General features: G+C 45.3%; 1 protein-coding gene across 5 annotated transcripts in view; it reads right to left on the reverse strand.

Annotated features, from left to right (window-relative positions):
- Positions 1-18,410, reverse strand: part of ITGB4 (integrin subunit beta 4) — a 91,150-nt gene that overhangs the window by 72,046 nt on the left and 694 nt on the right. The window contains exon 1 of one of the 5 annotated variants that reach the window (XM_073587934.1): positions 17,523-17,543. The exons of the other annotated variants lie outside the window; for them this stretch is intronic. The gene's annotated coding sequence lies outside the window, so the exon portion shown is untranslated. Of the gene's footprint in view, positions 1-17,522; positions 17,544-18,410 lie in introns of those variants that run through there. 5 annotated transcript variants of the gene reach the window in all.

Below are 18,410 nucleotides of genomic sequence, written 5' to 3' on the forward strand. Positions count from 1 at the left end.
TATTGATGCTGCATAGGCAGCACCAATAGTAAAAAGTTGATCACAATTGTCAAACACTATTCTGGACAAGTGGGACCAACCTGTCAACCACATTCCAAGCGATGCTTCAAAACGCTTGGAATGCGCTTGAATTCCGCACGCGAAAAACGCATGTTTTCTGCGGGAAAACGCATGCGTTTTTCCCATGGCGAGAGCTGCGGAAATGCTATAGAAATTTCCGCAGCATTTCTGCAACATGGGTACTTAGCCTCAGTGTGACACGCAGCAGCGACCAGGCCCCCGCTGTGAGATCGCCGATCATGGTGGATCGTCCTGGACCATCTTTTGAACGTCGGTCTTCCGCTGGCCATATTCTAGAATACCCAATGCATTAGAATCGGACCACCATCTAGTACATAATAATCTGTTACTCATCTATATTAAAGGGAACCTATTCTCGGATTCATGCTGCCCAAAATCACAGGCAGCATGAACCAAAGCCTGGGTGCACAATTGCAGCGGGGTATATTATTCTCTGAAACGCCTACCCACCATAAAAGCCATGCCCATATAGCGACTGGATTGTTCTCAACATATATCATGCTGGAGAAAACACTTATGGCTTTTACATCACGCAGGAAAGAAACCTTTGCAACACATCTCCCCTCACGTATGGCACCAGTGACCCCATCACAGTTCACATGAGGGACAGAACTGTGGAATCACCTGCAGCAGCACTAGGAAGAGACGGCCCCGGAGCAGCGCTGGACAAGCCTCATTTTCGGCTAAGGTCCCCAGTCAGATCAGTAAATTTAATTTTCTCTGAAACACAAGAGTGTTTTAGAGAATAATATACTTCGCTGCAATTAGGCAACCTGGTTGTTTCATGTTGCTCGTTGTTTGGGTGGCATGAATCAGATCACAATTTCCCTTTAAAGGGTTGTTTTCAATATGTCTTCAGAAGCACACAGTTCTTGTAAGATGCCCAAGCGAGGTAGTTGTGGGTGAGCTTTGGTCCCCACTCGCTCTGGTATCCTACAAACAAGGCGTGTCTCAGTCCTGGTGTGCTGCTGTGTATATGGTGCTTCCCACTTACTTCTGGCCTGCAGGCCTCTTCTGACTCCAGGAATCCCTCTTCTGGAACCAGGGCAGCAAACAATCCAGGAGAAACGTGGTTAATAAAAAACAAACTTTTACTAGAGAGTGGCAGTCTGTACAGTATTTACAAGCAGATTTAAAGGATAAGGCCCAGCGGGTTGTCATCTTTGCCACAAGTACAACTTTAGCTCTGGTTTTCGGGATAGGTGTCATATCCCCAGTGGCGTAACTACAAAGTTATGGGCCCCAATGCGAACTTTCAAATGGGCCCCCCCATGCCAAAATAAAAGCACATCTCCGCTCCGTCCACCTCATACACACGCGGCTCCCCTCCGTACACAACTTACACACGTGGCTCCGCTCCATACACCTCGTACACACGCGGCTCCGCTCCGTACACCTCGTACACACGCGGCTCCGCTTCGTACACCTCGTACACACGCGGCTCCGCTCCGTACACCTCGTACACACACGGCTCTGCTCCGTACACACGCGGCCCTGCTCCGTACACCTCGTACACACGCGGCTCTGCTCCGTACACCTCGTACACACGCGGCTCCGCTCCGTACACACGCGGCTCCGCTCCGTACACCTCGTACACACGCGGCTCCGCTCCGTACACCTCGTACACACGCGGCTCCGCTCCGTACACCTCGTACACATGCGGCTCCACTCCGTACACCTCGTACACACGTGGCTCCGCTCCATCCAAAATTGTACCTGCACGGCACTGCTACATCCACCCTGTAAACCCCTCCTGACCCCACACACAAACTTCACCTTATCCAGCACCATGACAACGAGAACAGCAGAGTCCTGCATACACCAGGCCCCTGATCATGTGACCCCTAACTCCTCCCCTCCTGTGACCTCATCACAGGTCCTGTTTCACAGAAGAGAACAGCCTAGTGACATCATTGCAGGCTCCGGGGGGCTGCGGTGGCTGTCTGCGGGAGAGTGAGGATGGGGTGCATGGGGGGGCGTAGCAGCTCAGTGCAGTGTGGGAAAAATAGACTCCCATGCGGGACGCGGGTGAGGGGGGTCAAAAACGGGACTGTCCCACGAGAATCGGGGCGGTTGGGAGATATCGTCTGACCTGCCGGGCCCCTGACTCCCCCCGGGCCCTGTCGCAGTAGAGATTGCTGTGACCGTGGTAGTTACGCCCCTGCATATCCCTATCTCTGGCTTTCCTAGCCATTGGGGATCTTCTTCATCTCTAGCAGCATATCTGGATTGCAATACCTTCCACCCCATGTGGTCTGAGTCCATATTTTCCTGTAGCTTTGTAAGCTGAGTATACCCCTGGCCCCCGATGTCCATCTCGAGGCTGCACTTGGCCATTAGACGCAAACACATGAAGGGTATTTACGGCAATCTGCAGTCCCAAATATTAAATTCACATTGTCCCTAGCAGCCCACCTTCCTGCTGCATGTGCACTCCTGCCATCGCACACACTGACTGTCACTTCCTGCCTCTGTTTCTAAAGTGGGTTTTACACATAGCGATATTACTAGCAATATCGCTAAAAAGTCACTGATTTTGTGACGTTATAGCGATATCGCTATGTGTGACACTTACCTCCGACCGGCTCCCCCGCTGGTTATCGCTGATCGCGCGAGAATGTCCGGCTCCATTTCACGTCGTCAGCTTCCTGCTGGGCTTCCTGCTGGCGCCGACGAGCGACGTGTGGACGCGGGCGGGAGGACGTCAGGATCGCTGTGTGTGAATGGTGATTATCGTGCGCTGCGTCGCTGCTGCATCGCTGTGAGGTCTTCCTGTGTGGAAGCTCACTAGCAATCATTTAGCGATGCACCAGTGATCCTGACCGGGTCGTAACGCTGGTGCATCGCTAAATGTAAAAGGCCCTTAACACTCAGTTCCACCTCCCATCTGGGCTGGCCACTTCAGTTAACCCTGTCTAAGCTAACTACAGCCCCAGGGGGTATTCTAGCTTTACCACATACAAGTACATAAAACACATTTAAACATTGGGGGTCTGGAAGCAATCCATGAGCTCCCACCACCGTTACATTCTCTCGCCTTTTCACGTGATTGCTGGTAGGGTTGTGGGTATGGGGGGGGAGCAGGCACTTCTCCTTGAATTACAGATCTGGTTCAGTAGCATTGTCCTTCTGCTGAGCTTATCATATTACTATGACACATTCAAGTCTGTGAGTTGCTTGTTCTAAAGTCTACATTATTATGAATTCATTTGTATTTAGAAAATATAGCACACAGCTCAGGAAAGTGAGCAGTGATTAGAACTGCTCTGGAAGCAGCCACAGGTTGGGGCTGGTGGCTTGTGATTTTGCAGGAGACTCTTATGATTTTATTTTGTATTAGGACTTAACCAGAAGGGGGAAGTGAGCAGTTAAAGGGAATCTGCCAACAGGTTTTTGCTACATCAGCTGAGAGCAGCATAATGTAAACAAAAAGATCCTGAATCCAACAACATATCACATAGTTTACTTTGTGTAGCGGTTCTGACACAATCACAGTTTTTTAATTTAGCAATGCTGCAGAGCTGAGAAAGGTAACCCCACCCACACCAGGCTCTGTATGTACACTGTCTATAAACATTGAGCTGCTTATCACAGGAGGGGGCTGAATCAGACTAGCATGTATGCACTGCTGAAGACCGGACAAGGATAATCACCAGGTGATAAACCCTTTAGTGTAAGCACACAGTCTGAAATGTGACATCATAGAATTCAGTGTTTTAACCCCTACCTCATGCTGTCCTCAGATTACATAGCAAAAAGATGTTGACAGATTCTCTTTAACTTATGTCTAGAAATTAATGGTCTGGATAGAGGTGACTGGGATTTCAGGAGTTAACTCCTCAGACTGGAATGTAACCACTGATCTCCAACAAGTTGTAAATTACCAAATACAAAAGTTCTTATTGCAGGTGAGCTATAGCAGAGAGAAAATGCACGACAATTGCAAATTTGATTATTTTCAAGCTAATAGTAATTTTAGAATATGAGAATATCCCTTTTAGTGCCATATATGCTCAAGTACAAAGTCAGGAGATTCCTTCAGTTAAAACTTATTGGAAGTTATTATAATATTTCTTTTGACCACTGCAGTTTACTGTGTTATCTAAGATTTCTTGTGTTTCCTCTGAAATGATCCATTTAATTTTATGTAGAGTCTACCAAGCAATTTCTGGCAATGCTGTGAAGGATTCTGTTTCAAGAGCTTCTCTGGCTCTATTACTGTGTGGTTTTACCAGTTCTACTTGTTTAATGTAATCAAAGATAAGCAGATAGCTGGGATCTGCTCAGATTTTACCCTGTCCAGAGAACATTATGTTTCGTGCTGGGCAAACAGTAAGGGTACCGTTACACCTAGCGACTCACCAGCGATCCCGACCACCGATATGACGCGGTCAGGATCGCTGGTGAATCGCTAGGTGGTCGCTAGTGAGCTGCCACTCAGGCAGATCTCACCAGCGACATCGCTGGGGACGGGGATCGCTACTTACCTGTCAGACGCGGCGATCCTGCGTCCTCCCGCCCGGCTCCACGCGTCGCTCATCGTCACAGCAGGAAGCGCCGCAGGAAGTGGACAACGAGGAATGGTCCAGGAGCTTCTCGCGCGATCAGCGATAACCACCAGGGGAGCCGGTCGGAGGTAAGTATCAGACACAGCGATGTCGCTAGCAATATCGCTGCAACATCACAAAATCGGTGACTTTACAGCGATATTGCTAGCGATATCGCAGTGTGTAACGGGGGCTTAAGTTCTTACTAGAGGGTAGTCAGAACTCCAATGTTTTAATTCTCGCCGTAAGTAGTGAGGCTGAAAGTGGTGGCCTAATTTCCTACATTTTGTTCATTATTTGGAAAATTCTGATAATTAGCTCAACCGGTAACATTACCAACCCTTCCCTGATATGTCAAGGCCAACCAAAACTGTCAGCCTTTAAATGCACATAAATTAAGAAAATGTACTTGAAATTATAAGTAGCATCTGGAATGCTACAGAGCCACAACGTTAAAGGGGTTGTCCAGCGAAAACTGATAAGTCTGCAGTCATTCTCTGTGACTCCAGACTTGTGAATCCCCCCAGCACACGCACTGTGTGGTTTGGGGATTTGTCCGTTTCAGACCGAGAAATGGGAATTATGAGTTATACATACCCATGACCTGTGGGCGAAGCCTTGTTCCACACACTTGCATAGAGCAGTGACATGGACAGCCAGTGGGCGTGTCCAACCAGAGGGCGTGGCCTTGCTCCATACAAGTGTTTGGAGCAAGGCCACGCCCACTGACCAGGGTATTTATAACTCATACTTACCCTTCATTCCTCGGTCTGAACCCTGCAAATTACCTAAGCGCACAGTGCGTGCCCTGGGGGATTGAAAAGTCACACATAGTGATTGCAGACAAATCAGTTTTGACAGCTCCTCCGAAAAAATGGCCCAGGACATTCCTGCACGATCAGCGATATCCAGCAGGGGGGCCGGTCGTTGCTGCGTCTCACATGTAGCGAGATCGCAGGCGAGATCGCTGTTGCGTCACAAAATCGGTGACGCATTAGCGATCTCGCTATGTGAGACGGGGCCTTTAGAAGCCCTCCTACTCTGCACTCATTACCTGTATTAATTGCACTTGTTTGAACTCATCAAAAAGAAACCTGTCCACACAATCAATAACACTCCAGCTCTCCGCCAAGGCTAAAGACCTGTCTAAGGACACTAGGGACAAAATTTTAGACCTGCAGGCTGGGATGGGCTAGAGGACAAGCAAGCAGCATGGTGAGAAGGCAACAACTGTTGGCACAATTATTAGAAAACGGAAGAAACACAAGATGACTGCCTTAGTCTGGGGCTCCTTGCAAGATCTCACCTCGAAGGGTAAGGATAATTCTGAGAAAGGTCTATAATCAGCTCAGAACTACACTGAAGGATAAAGTCAATGACCTGAAGAGAGCTAGGACCACAGTCCCAAACATTACTGTTAGTAACACACTTTGCCGTCATGTATCAAAATTCTTTAGGGCACCAAGGTCCCCCTGCTCACGCCAACACAGGTCCAGGCCCGTTTGAAGTTCAACAATGCCCATCTGGATGATCCAGAGGAGGCAAGGGAGATCATGTGGTCAGATGAGACCAAAATAGAACTTTTTGGTATCAACTCTACTCGCCGCTGTTTGGAGCAAGAAGAAGGATGAGTGAAACCCCAAGAACACTGTCCCAAATTTGAAGCATAGACGGGTAAACATCACACTTTGGGGGTGCTTTTCTGCAATGGGAACATGACAAATTCACCGTTTTGAAGGGAGGATGGATGGGGTCATGTATTATGAGTTTTTGCCCAACAACCTCCTTCCCTCAGTAAGAGCATTGAATATGGGTCATGGTTGGGTTTCCAGCAGGACAATGACCTGAAACACAGCCAGGGCAACTAAGGAGTGTCTCCAAAAGAAGCATTTCAAAGTCCTGGAGTGGCCTATTCAGTCTCCACACCTGAACCCAATAAAAAATCTTTGAAGGGAGCTGAAATACAATGTTGCCCAGTGACAGCCTGAAACCTGAAAGATCTGGAGAAGATCTGTATGGAGGAGTGGGCCAAAATCTCTGCTGTGGTGTGTGCAAACTTGCTCAAGAACTACAGGAAACGTCTGACCTCTAATTGCAAACAAAGGTTTCTGTACCAAATATTAAGTTCAGTTTTTCTATTGTGTCAAATACTTATTTCATGTCATAAAATGAAAATTAATTATGCAAAAATCATACAATGTGATTTGCTGGATTTTTGGGGGGGATTCTATCTCTTGCAGTTGAAGTGTACCTATGATAAAAATTACCGACCTCTCCATTCTTTGTACTGTAGATGGGAAAACTTGCAAAATTGGCAATGCAGCAAATACTTATTTTCCCCACTGTATGTACTGTACCTTGCCAATTTTTGCATCCATCAATGGTGTAAAGGCTTGGAGAACACTACATCCACTCTTCTGATGTGCATTATAGTAAATATTTGTATGGCCCATAAAAATACAGCATTTGTTTATCTTTTTTTTTTCTTGAGAAAAGTCTGTATTAAAACTCACAATTTTCTTTCCTCTGATATTTTTTTCTTAAAATTATGAATAAATTATGATTTAGTGATATTATTTCCTTTATTCTCTTCCCAACAGGTTGTGTCCCTATACCATCTGAAACTGCATGAACAGTGCTAACATATTCTGTAAAGAAACATGTTAGGCTGGTTTCACATTAGCGTTTTTTAGCGCAGCGCATCCATGCGCCCCTATGTTTAACATGGGGCGCCTGTTCTAGCGTCTGCACGCGTTTGTATGCGTTTTCGTGCGCATGCAGCTTTTTGTAGTGTGCGCTTAGGCGTGCCGGACGCAATCGGTTGCATTTTTGGTCGGTCCAACCTGTGTCAAAAAAACACGTGCACGGAATGCGACATAATAACACATTACAGTCTATGGGGTCGCTGGCGTGCGCTTGGTCATGCGCACGCCTGCGTTTAAAATCGCATGCGTTGTAAGAGTTAACATGGCTAGAAACTGGTTAAAACGCATGCGCCTAAAAAGGCAAACGCATGCAAAACGCATGATGCGCAGCGCTAAAAACAGCTAATGTGAAAGTAGCCTTATTTACAAGGAAAATGTTGTCTGTTCAATTCATCGTATATTTATAGAGGCAAATGCGGATATTTTCACTTGTAGCAGATAGATTGTAGATGATGTCAGGTAGTGAAATACTGGACATATTGAATTACAGTGCCCGATCCTTTTGTCCTTGAAGATAATAGGAGCTGCCATTAGAAATGACTGGAAGCAGCTTACTCCTCTCTTCTCATTTGAATTACGTACACGTTCCGCCAAGCTGAGCGTGAATGTGTATTGAAGGGTCATGTGAGCTTTTTGGCCGACTGATATCTAAGGTGATTGGATATCTTTAATATTTGCCATGAGCATAAAGCTCTACCAGTAGGGCGTTCAATGTATGTATGAAATGCACACTCCAAACACCTCCGAATGACTAATTTCTCGCTATTATTTTGCAAACTGAGAAATCCGCAAACATGTGTGTTTAGGTAGCCAGTGAGAGTTTTGTACCTTTGTAAGGCACATTCATTTGTCATTGATGAGTGTGATACCCGAGAGAGATGTATTGTCCCACTTACATAAAACCCTACGTGACTAAAGCTTTGTTATATGACGAGCACAGTTGGAGTCAGTTTCTACCCCCTGGCATATTAGATGTTAGATCTGATACTCCATTACTCTATGCCCCTGTATCAGACCTTGTAGTCCAGCTGTGACCTTATGATGTCTCCTTATTTCATAACCTCATCCCTGGAAGAAAGCTGAGGTTCAGATTACTGCTCTGTTATTAGTACAGACTGAAGAAGTGTGGGAGTCGAGACAGAGAGCTACTCTTGCACAATGAAAACATTCATCAAACTAAATATGTTTTGGCAAGTAAAACATAATATATTTATGTATATATGTAGGTGTAAAACTCAGGCTAGGCTTTGTTTATGATTTATTGTAAGCTTAAATTTTGGTTGCCCAGGACTGACATAATGAGGTCCTCTCCGTAGGATAGGTCATCAATATGAGATTGAGGGGTCCAACACCAAGCATCTTCACCGATCAGCTGAAAACTGCTCTGGTGGGAATCAAAAAGGTTGTCTGAGACTTTAAAGGGAATCTGTGACCTATTTTTTCGACTATCAGCTGCCGACACCGCCATCAGGGGCTTATCTACAGCATTCTGTAATGCTGTAGATAAGCCCCGATGTAACCTGAAAGAGAAAACGAGTTAGATTATACTCACCCAGGGGCAGTCCGGGTCCGGTTTTGGTCCGATGGGCGTCGCGGTCCGGTCCGGTCCGGCGCCTTCCATCTTCTAACAATGACGTCCTCTTCTTTGCTTCCCATCGTGGCTCCTGTGCAGGCGTACATTATCTGCCCTGTTGAGGGCAGAGTCCTGCAATGCACAGGTGCCGGACCTCTCTGACCTTTCCCGGCGCATGTGCACTGCAGAACTCTGCTCTGCCTTCAACAGGGCAGAGCAGTGCGCCTGCGCTGGAGCCGTGACGGGAAGCAAAGAGGAGGACGTCACCGCTAGAAGATGGGAGGCGCCGGACCGCCATACCTATCGGACCAAAACCGGACCCGGACCGCCCCTGGGTGAGTATAATCTAACTCGTTTTTCTTCTCTTTCAGGTTACATGGGGGGCTTATCTACAGCATTACAGAATGCTGTAGATAAGTCCCTGATGGCGGTGTCTGCAGCTGATAGTTGAAAAAATAGGTCACAGATTCTCTTTAACATTGATGGCCTATCCTTAGGATAGGTCATCAATGTCTGATCGATGTAAATGATCAGCTGTTCTCAGTGTCGTTGGCCGGGAACTGCTCAGTTGTGGAGATGCACAGCACAGCCATAGAATAGTGGCTGGGAGGGACAGTGCACAACCACTCGTTATTGATTTGAATAGAAGGCGGATGTGCAGTGCCCGGCTGTGCTGTACAGCTCCACAACAGAGCAGTTCTGTTTCCCGCCAACCCCAGGAACAGATGATCAGCGGGGGTGCTGAATGTCACACCCCTACTGATCAGACATTGATTTCCTATATAGGATAGGCCATCAATATTGAAGTCCCGGACAAACCTTTTATCACATGACAGAACACAACAGTCCTGTACATCACATGGTGGCCATGCTGCTGATTACATCGCCTTCAAATGAAAACAGAAGTGAATGGAAGACAAACAGCAGCATTCAGCAGCAACCACTGAGCAATATAGGAGGCTGCTGTGTTCCGCTTGTTCACCGCTTAGTTACGACCATTGCTGTAGTGGTTTTCAGCTGACGGGTATCGGACTCACATAGATCTTATATTGATGACCTATCCTGTAGATAGGCCATCAGTAAGTCAAGCCTTGACAACCACTTAAAAAACTAAACTTAAAAAATCTATGCTATAGTAAAAGAGTCTTTATTGCCCCAAGCAGCAAACCAGAGCTCTGCTTTCATTTTTCCAGAGCAGGTACATTTGCCTATTGTGCGTGCTGATAAAGTTTAGAGCCCCCCCCAAAAAAACATGACGCAACTTCCTGAGATTTCTGCATCAAACCCTGATATTTGCATTTTTGCCTCGTTTTTGCACTTACCCATTGCTTTCTATGGGTGAAAAAAAAATGCTGAAAAAAACAGGAAAAAACCCCAATGTGTGTGCATCAGATTTCGGAAATCTCATAGTATTTGCTGGTGCTCTAAAATGCAGCTTAAAATTTGCATTAAAATAAACACAGCAAAAACACATCGTGTGAACATAGCCTTAGAATCGAGCAGCAGTGCACATCCCGACTGCTGCTTTGTTCATTTTCTCTGGGGTTGCCAGAAAAAGCTGAGTGCAGCCTTCAGCAGCCCAATAGTGATTGAATGGAGCAGCGGTCAGGTATGCACACTAACTCCATTCTAAAGGGGTTAAAAGTGCCCCGTTCTGTCATTTAGTGCAGATCTCTGCAGTCGAACCCTCACTTATCTATACTGTGCATAGGCGATAATATATATTCACAGGAGAACCCCTTTAAAACCCCCATAGAGGTTAGCAGATTGTTCAGCTGGCAGCTTTTTTCCTGACCCCCACGCACATATGAATGTTCAGCCTTACTGAATGCTAACGTGTTTTCAAAGAGGGTTGCAGAGAAAGAAGTATCTCCCAGACAACTCTCCAGGAAAACAAAAGGGTCGGGCATTAAAATTCAAACTGCCCGACTCTTATCTCCTCCAAAATTATTAGGGAGGCTCACATGTATATTTGACTTTCGCCTGATCCCGTTGATATTAGCGGGTTTGGCCAACTTTAGTCTAATGCATATGGGGGCTTTTAGTGTCCAGGTGAACACATAAATTAGGAGGCATAACAAGAACTCATGTTATGCTTAAAATAAATAAATAAAAAATATATTATAATAATAACAGTAGTAGTATTCATCTAAGTTTCATCTCAGGATACTCTTAATGGACAGGAGTACCTGGTCCTGGTTCAGTATACTCACTAAGCAATCAGATCGGGAGAGTCTACAAAGAGCATCCGTTCTCCTCCTGAGGCACCAGCTAATTCTTCAAATTCACAGGCATTTCCTTAGATTTTAATGGGTCGCCCCTGTGATTGAGCTGTAGGGAAGCTGAAAACTTGCTTCTAAGTTCCCATGTAGCTTACACAAAATAATTAAAGGGAACCTGTCAGTAGGATTGTGCACAGTCACCTACAGACAGTATCAGGTCAGCGAAGTTATACGAATTAAAATGAAACCTTGGTTGATGAAATCCGGCTTGTGGTTGTTTCTTAATCGTTATTTTCAGTTTTGAGTTAATGATATGCTCGTGCTCCAGGGTGGCCTGTGGGGGGGTCTTCATGTGATGCCTCAGTGACCTGCCCCCTAGTTTACATCATGAATATTATATATACATAATGAAAAAAAAAGTCCCTTCTGCAGGCAGGCGCCAGCTGCGGCACCTGTGCTCAGGGTCGGACTGAGGCACCGGGACACCGAAGCATCCTCCGGTGGGCCCCGCCCCCAGCATTAGTCCTTGCCCTGCATGTATATAGTAGTGCCTACAACTGACTGGCTGTGCTGTGTGCAGATGTCAGGCTGGGCACAACTCCTAGACTAGGCGCAAACTCCCCTCATCCAGCTGAAAGCACTGTGCCAGCCATTTCCACATCATCCTATAAATCCCAGCAATGACGTCGCTAGGCTGTTCTGTGCGCACAGGACCTGTGATGAGGTCACAGGAGGGGAGGAGTCAGGAGTCACATGATCAGGGGCCTCAGTGTATGCAGGATTCTGCTGTGCTGGTTGTCATGGTGCTGGATGAAGGAGAGTTTGTGTGTGGGGTCAGGAAGGATTTACAGAGTGGATGTAGCGGAGCCGTGTGTGTATGAGGTGTGTGGAGTGGAGCCGTGTGTGTACGAGATGTATGGAGCGGAGCCGTGCGTGAACGAGGTGTACAGAGCGGAGCCATGTGTGTACGAGGTGTACTGAGCGGAGCCGTGTGTGTAAGAGGTGTACGGAGTGGAGCCGTGTGTGTAAGAGGTGTACGGAGCGGAGCCGTGTGTGGAAGAGGTATACGGAGAGGAGCACTTTAAAACTCACACCTGACGTTCCACCGGAAGTGACGTGCTGGAAGCTCACCGGAAATTAGGTAATTTTGGGAGGAGATTGTGACGGAACCATGGAGGCACTTCAGGGAATGCTTTAGATCCATCACCGTGTCCTCCTCTGACAGCACAGACAGCGGGATCGCCTTGGAATCGGTGATGCTGGCCATGTGAGCTGATCATGATGTCCTGCACCAGGAGGCTCAGGTGGGCATTACATTGTGAGCCGGGCTGCTATAAGTATGTTTATAGAATCTTTCTCTTTTCTTTTTTTCTGTTTCTTTCTTTCTCTCTGTTTGTTTTTCTTTCCCTCTCTAATCTTTCATTTTTCTCTCTGTTCTTTCTTTCCCTCTCTCTCTGTTCTCTTTCTTTCTTTCTGTTCTCTTTCTTTCGCTCTGTTCTTTCTTTCGCGTTCTGTTCTTCCTTTCTCTCTCTCTGCTCTTTCTTTCTCTAATCTTTCTTTCTCTCTGTTCTTTCTTTCTTTCTCTCTCTCACTCTCGGTTCTTTCTTTCCCCTCTTTCTTTCTTCTCTGTTTTCTTCTCTCTCTGTTCTTTCTTTCTCTCTCTCTCTCTGTTTTCTTTCTTTCCCCTCTTCCTTTCTCTCTGTTCTTTCTTTCCCTCTCTAATCTTTATCTCTCTCTGTTCTTTTTTTCCCTCTCTAATCTTTCTTTTTCTCTCTGTTTCTTTCTTCCCCCCTCTATTCTTTGTCTGTTTTTTTCTCTCTAATCTTTTTTTCTCTCTGTTCATTCTTTCCCCTCTTTTTCTCTGTTCTCTCTCTCCCTCTCTGTTCTTTATTTCTTTCTCTCTCTGTTCTTTCTTTCCCCTCTTTCTCTCTCTGCTCTCTGTTCTTTCGCTCTCTGTGCTTTCTCTCTGTTTTTTTCTCTCTTCTCTTTTTCTTTTCCTCAGTACCAGTCAGTGTGCCCACAATGCCAGCCATTGTGCCCATAATGCAAGGCACTGTGCCCTCAGTACCAGTCAGTGTGATCAGCAGTGCTAAATGGGTGCATCTTGGGTGTGGACACGGGTGTGACTAGTTGTAAAATGGGTGTGGTTGGGGTGTGGCCTAAAATTTGCGGCAGCGCGCCACAGTCTTTGTCCCTCTTTCCCTTCTTCAAAAGTTGGGAGGTATGATGGTGGGCCCCAAGAATGATTTTTCTCTGGTGGGCCCAAGGTACTCCAGTCCGACGCTGCCTGTGCTGCAGCATAATCGCATATGTACTGTGTATATAATTAATATGGTTGAGGCTATCCTGATATTAAAAAAAATCCATTTGAAAATGGCACCCGCCACACGTGCGCAGTAGCAGCTAATGGTGTATATAGAAGTGATCCGATAGCTGTTGTGCCAGCAGCGCCATCTTGAAGGAGGAATTTTTTATCTCCAGCAAGATGGCACCACTGGTGCATGCGGACTAGCAGCTATTGGATCACTTCATACAAGGAGAGCTTACTGCGCAGGCGCCTTTTTCAAATGGATTTTTTTCTTTATATCAGGATAACCTCAACCACATTAATTATAAACACAGTACACATGCGATTATGCTGCAGCGCGGTGGCCACCAATGAGGGATTAGCGACCTGTCAGCAGACTTCGGTATGAATAACTAATCAGAGCACCACATGAAGACCCCCCCCCACATGCCGCCCCCGAGCACGAGCATATCATTAGGTCAAAACTGAAAATAAAGATTAAACAACAACCACAAGACGGATTTCATCAACCAATGTACTGTATCATTTTAATCAGTATAATGGCGCTGACCTGACACTGTCTGTAGGTTACTGTGCACAATTCTGCTCACAGCCTCCCTTTAAAGAAGTGGTTCACTACATTGCATAATTCCCCTATTACGTTACACCTTTTAACTAAGTATTTTTTGTAAGTACCTTCTACTGCCATATGTGCCTGTGAGCGGCGCTATCGCTGCTCGCTCAGTCGGCATCACATGACACTGACTGGAGCCGCTGCTGACATCCGCTGATGTCACATCAACTTCCGGATTTCCTGGATTCACCTAGTCGCACACACCCCTCTGATTGGGCTGTGGGCGGCGTTTCATTTAGTGATTTGACCCCCTAAACGGCTCCAAACCTGAAGAGTGCATACTATTATACTTTTGAGTCTTCATGACATCAATTATTCCCTGATGGGCATGATTACAGGCACATCAACTTGACTGTTCTCTGATAAAGCGCTGCCCACTTGACTGGAACCCGGTCAGTTCATGGGCTCAGTGACCACATTAAAAGTTGTTTAAACAGGATGATGTGCTGGCGAGAATCATAATCTTTAGTGCAGATCAAAAGATCATTTCAGCTGATGAACAACTGTTTTACTTGTTTGTAGAGTGATCAGCATCCGAGTTAAGGGGGCTTCACACATAGCTATATCGCTAAAGGGTCACCGATTTTGTGACGCAGCAGCGATATTGCTAGCGATAGCGCTACATGTGACACTTACCTCCGACCGGCTCCCCCGCTGGCTATTGCTGATCGCGGAAGAACGTTCTGGGCCATTTCTCGTCGGCGACTTCCTGCTGGGCTTCCTGCTGGCGCCGATGAGCGACGCTTGGACGCGGGCGGAGGACGTCATAATCGCAGCGTCTGACAGGTAACGACCGCTGCGCGTCGCTGCATCGCTGGTGAGATCTGCCTGTTTGGCAGCTCACTAGCGACCATTCGGCGATGCACCAGCGATCCTGACTGGGTCGTATCGTTGGCGGGATCGCTGGTGCATCGCTAAATGTAACGGGACCCTTAGACTGCATGATTATCATGAAACAAATATTCCTAAGAACAGCCTTTCACAATAATCGTGCAGTGTAAATGAACCCATAGTATCTGCTGACAAATTCTCTTCTGACAGGTTCTCTCGTGTGTATTGTCAGCTTATAGGTAAAACATATCCTGTCCACAACTGCTACAACTATGGCTCTAACCATAGCTGTTTTGGACAAGATATTATTGATAATGGCTATGTTCATTATATCAGTTGTGTATAACTAATCTTTAAACTATTTAACTTATGACCTATATGACCAGCCTTCAACCCCATTTCCCTTCACCATTCTTCTTCCTAACATTTCAGTTCCACTTTTGTTGCCTCTAACCAACATCCTGACCTTAGATGGCCTGTCTGCCTGTTATCTGATTTAAATTCTGTACTCTATTACCTCTGGGCCCATCCTGTGACCAAACCTTGGCCTCACAAATTGAAACTTTAGCATTTCTCAGTTGATAAGATTGGTTTAACTATGCTACCTAAGCTACTTCTACAGCTTAAGCCCATGACGCAAACCCTTGCTACTTCTTGTTTTCTAGACTTCCATCTGATCAGGAACTATAGCTAAGTGGCTAATGTTACTAATGTTAAAACACATTCTGCTTGTTCATTTTTATCAGGCATCCTGGAAGGGTCCTAAGAACATTACAGAGCTGCCTAGGGCTTGTGTATACTGGCTGACTCGTGGTGTTAAATGACTGCTCATTGGCTACATGTATGTTTGCCTGTCGGCAGTCAGTTTTGGTAGGCTGACCGCACTTACAATGCACACAGAACAATCCGTAATAGATTATTCTGTGTGGATAGGCATTATTCAAGGCAGCACATCAGTTTACACTTAACATTGTTCTGCTGTGAAGTATAATTTTTAGGCAAGTTTAAAAATAATTTTACCCAATGAAAAATACTATCGATAGGCAGCTGGTTTACACTGGCACATTATTGGAAATTATCTTACGAATGCTCATCCCCATTAATCGTCCAGTGTAAATGTACCCTTGATTTTTTTAGCTGTGTCTATGAAAACTATGTAGAGAATTATGTTTTCCTCCTTTACATTATTGTTTTTGTTCACTTATTGCTCATTCAGACCCTGCTCTATACACCTTTCATTGTTAATTTGACCAGCTGACCCCTTGGATTGGCGAGTGACCTCAGTTTATAATAGTAAGTATACACTTATCAATACTACAGCCAAAACAACCAGTTCTCATGGTGGTACCTGCAGGGGGGTGAATTATTTAGTCACTGTCTAGAATAATGCACCCGGTATAATGGAAAATACTACCAGTTGTAACTGCTGACTATACCCAGGTCTCTTGTTATAGGCCTCGCCTCTCAGACATTTCCTTATTATTGTGGGGGCAAAGTGATTTAGCATCTAAAGAGAAGATCCCTTAAGGAGGGCCTTTCATTATATTTTTTTAATTTGAACCGAGTACCTCCTCAAAAGGATGCTGCAACACTGATTCTGAAACCGTTTTCTTTTTCTTCTTCAAAGTTCTGCTCCCCCAGAAACAAAGATACAAATATTCCCTTCAGCCAACTGGGCGTATACCGCGTAACTCCTCTGTGGGCACATTGATTGTCTATATCAAAAGAGAAAAAGCAAACAGCCACAGAGAAGTTCTGTGGTGTACGCCCAGGAGAAATTTGCATCTTCTTTTACGAGGAAGGTACTTGGAACTTCGGAATGGAGGGGAATGGGAGAAAAAGAAAAATCTGTTCCAGAATCAGTGTAACAATGGCAATTGGAGGAGGATCTCCATTTAAAACAGTGAGATAGATTAATATGTAAACAAGTAAATTCTACCTTCTTTTTCTCCATTGGATTGTCACCACTAATATACTGTCTCGGTAAAATTGAATGTACATATGAAGGTCTACAGGTATAATGAAGTATTATTAAATCTCTTATCATATATGACTAAAGGTTTGTTTACACGAGCACTAAATGACCATTGTTCAGTAACTTGTTTGCTCATCGGCAGTCATTTAAAAGGCAGCTGACAAAGGCAGACTGCCGAAACGATGTGCACTGACCGATCAGTAATAGATCTGTGATAGATCAGACAGCGAGAACAGACTGCCATTGTTCTCGACAGCACGAGTCGCCTTTCCACAGGGTGATGTGCTGCCAAGAACGAAGATCTTTTGCCCAACACAAAAGATCATTTCATCCAATGAATGAGTGGCTAGCTTGTCCCTCAGGGGATCGGCAGCCAGTTTACACTCAAGGATGATCATGAGTGTTCCTATAAACGCTCACTCACGATAACGTTATTTCAATATAAGCGCACCTTTAGCTTCCTTTTGTTGTAATCTTACATTGTAAATGACTATGCACCTTCAATTTACTTATCAACATCAATGTTCATCTGGTGATCCGCGGCCTGTTTACACTGCAAGATTACCGGAAACAAACATTCCTGGCAACGCTCGTTCACACTAATCTTGCAGTGTAAATGGATTGTAAGACTATATGTAGCTGTGGATCCTGCTTGCTCCAAACTGACCTTAGTGTAGCCAAGCACTCTTTTCCCATTAATGGAGTATGTTGTAAAAAAAAGCACTTAGTCCAGCCATTACTAATGTTAATAGCGGTCGGTGCCTCAATCTAAGCAAACACCTGGATCTGCTCTCCATTGTACAGAACATTGCAGTGTGTAGCCAACCAACCCTCCAATCCACAGGCTTTACAGACGCGCCTTTCAAAGGCAATCCCTTCCAGGTATGTTTTCTGCTGACATGTACCTGATCACACCCTCATAGCTTCAAGTAACAACAGGAGAAAAAATCTCACAAAACTCACCCCGTGCTTCAGTTGTCCCATCACACAACTATTTACATTGTTTTTACCATGTTTGCTAAAACGAAAAGTGCCATGAAGACTTTTCCGATAAGTTCTCAGGAGTTTTATTTGTGGAAAATCTGTGGTTTGTGGCGAAAAGGTAAAATAGAGCGGTGTCTGGTATGTTCTGTCCTGAAGAAGGTGCAAGAACCTATTCTACGTAAGTCAATGTGTCCATACAAAGTATCCATCCCTGTCTTGGATTAGGAGAACCTAACATTCATAATGATGGACTGCTTTCTCCCTACTCTCTGCCACTGTCATAAGTTCATGGAAGATATAGTCTAACTTTCTTTAAGTGTTCACTGCAGTGGTGTAATAGCTGACCGTAAACTTTACAACTAAGCGCTGCATCACTAACAGTGCAAGTCAGCAATATGGTGATATATTCTGTTAACCCATTCACTTCAAGAAACTAAAAAGTGACGGGCGTCACTCATCAGAGTGAGAAAAAAAGTAATATTAGAACAGCAAATTGAGAATGATGAAAAACAAGTCAATTTTTGGAGCAAATATTCATTTTCCTAACATCTGAGATAACAGACTCTTCCTG

The sequence above is a fragment of the Dendrobates tinctorius genome, unplaced genomic scaffold (assembly GCF_039654945.1).
Source record: "Dendrobates tinctorius isolate UK_male_01 unplaced genomic scaffold, ASM3965494v1 ptg000103l, whole genome shotgun sequence".
In the NCBI taxonomy this organism is placed as follows: domain Eukaryota; kingdom Metazoa; phylum Chordata; class Amphibia; order Anura; family Dendrobatidae; genus Dendrobates; species Dendrobates tinctorius.